The sequence below is a fragment of the Sinocyclocheilus grahami genome, unplaced genomic scaffold (assembly GCF_001515645.1).
Source record: "Sinocyclocheilus grahami isolate Dianchi unplaced genomic scaffold, SAMN03320097.WGS_v1.1 scaffold1126.1, whole genome shotgun sequence".
NCBI classification, from domain to species: domain Eukaryota; kingdom Metazoa; phylum Chordata; class Actinopteri; order Cypriniformes; family Cyprinidae; genus Sinocyclocheilus; species Sinocyclocheilus grahami.
In genome coordinates, this window is record NW_015506305.1 from 77,727 (window position 1) to 79,796 (window position 2,070).

Sequence of the window (2,070 nt, forward strand, 5' to 3'; positions counted from 1 at the left end):
ATTCACTGGAGAACATCACAACCTTCAGATGTGTCCTATCAGGATAAATGCAGCTGCAGGGAAAATTATATGAAGGTTGGTTTGATTGTGGTGTACAAATGGGCTTTTTTTAAAAGCTACAGTTGTTTACCTTGCTATGATATTTATGGAAAGGGTCCATTTTTGTGACTCCTCTGTCTTTTTGGGGGGGATTCACATTTTTCTGATGGGATTGTCATGCATTACGTTTAAATTTTGAATCATTACTTACAGTTTTAAAGCTGAGAATTTGAATTAGCGTCAAGAAACTGACTCGCTGTGAAAGCAACCAGTAGTGAGTACGCCCAAGCAACCTCATCGCCAGCCCGTGAACGCAGCTTGATTCCTGGCCACTTGGAGGAGGATTGTCCTTTATCTTCTACACTGCACTGTCACTTCTGGTATGGATTCACTGACCTTTTGTGATATGCGAGATGTTTTGATTTTACTAAATGTAATAATTTTACTTAATTTGATTTTACATAATTTACTTAAAGGGACAGTTCACCCCAAAATGAAAGTTCTACCATCATTTACCCTTCATCACCCTTATGTTTTTCCAAACCTGTATGAATTTCTTTCTTCTGTTGAAGACAAAAACATATTTTCAAGAATGGTGATAACCAAACAGTTCATAGTAGCCATTGACTTCCATACAGTAGTAGGAAAAAAATTGCTGTGGAAATCAATGGGGCCCGTCAACTGATTTGGCGAGTAAATGATGACATAATTTTTATTTTTGAGTGAACTATCCCTTTAATACAATGTATAATTATGATTTATTATGAATTAAGTGTAATGTTTCTCTAAAAATATGATCAGAAATATATGGAGACGCATCTATTATCAGAAATTAGAGCTGCACGATTAATCGTTTAAAGATCATAATCTAGATCCAAACCCCATTTACTCTTATTCCTAAATGACAACGATTGTTGTTGTCGCATACTAACACCATGTCTACACCAGACGTGACAGTTGTCATGTTGCGCCATGGCACAACAGCTAAAGTCTGTCTACTAGACGCGACAAAGCGACCGTTGAAAATCATTTAACTAGGTGTCAGTACATCATAAATAGAACGAAGCATCAGTTTGCTGTCGGGGATTTATCATGTCGCATCGCATCCGGTGTAGACCGAGTCACTGATTATAATGGGTTGTATTGCATTTAGTCGCGCCGTGCTGCGCTGCTCGCGACTGGCGTCGACATGGTGTAAACATCCATTTGTTTTAAAAAGCAAACTTAACATCTGTCTTATTTTTAATCCTAATTAGGAGACGACAAGCACACAAAGTTTTGTGCTGTGCTGCTCATACTAACCAAGCAATAAACACCCCTTCCCATGCTTGGTGTCTTGCAGATCAGAGTCCGAAACAGTCACTTGTGGGACAACGTTGTCCTGCACCACTTCAGTCAATAAGTAGAAAGAGAATTTTAGATTGACACGGCAGTCATTTATTATATTCTTTAATATAATATTACAACATCAGCTCATTTTGTGCATTAAACATAATTTCTACTTCAATACACATGCGCAAAACTTTTCTAGTTCAGTTTTCAATTTGATCAAGTGTTTACATGTTCTATTTAATGGATTAGAGAAGGTTTATCCCACCTTTCTAAAGCAATTGAAATTTTAATCGGTTTGAGCATTTTTATTTCAATTGATTTGTTTACATGGAGCTTTTTCAGAGCACAATGCTTCATGTCAATGCACCTACTGATCCAGACAGAGAGGGCAGTTGTCATGTGTAGGTATGACTGTGTCACAGTTTTTCACTGTGGCACGCTTCAGATAAAGATTATATCAGTGACGTTACACCAGTAGGTGCCGACAAGTGACTGTTAAACACATGTATTTGTCATTGAATCATTCATTTAAGAGATTCGTTAAAAAACCCAGATTAATCCAGTAATGAAACAAGTAAAGTATATGTATAAATGAATTATTTAATCATTAATTCAGACCATTTTTTAAATGAATTCAGATTAAGCATTTTAAATAGACTGCAGCATTAACATTTTGTCAGACTTCTAGTAAATTTAATT

At 36.3% G+C, this 2,070-nt stretch overlaps 1 long non-coding RNA gene across 1 annotated transcript in view; it reads left to right on the forward strand.

The window, feature by feature from the left end:
• The first annotated feature begins 315 nt into the window (after positions 1-315).
• The window catches only part of LOC107567066 (uncharacterized), a 2,258-nt gene continuing 503 nt past the window's right edge, over positions 316-2,070 (forward strand). The window contains exon 1 of the long non-coding RNA XR_001606587.1: positions 316-419. This is a non-coding gene — a long non-coding RNA (uncharacterized lncRNA). The remainder of the gene's footprint in view (positions 420-2,070) is intronic.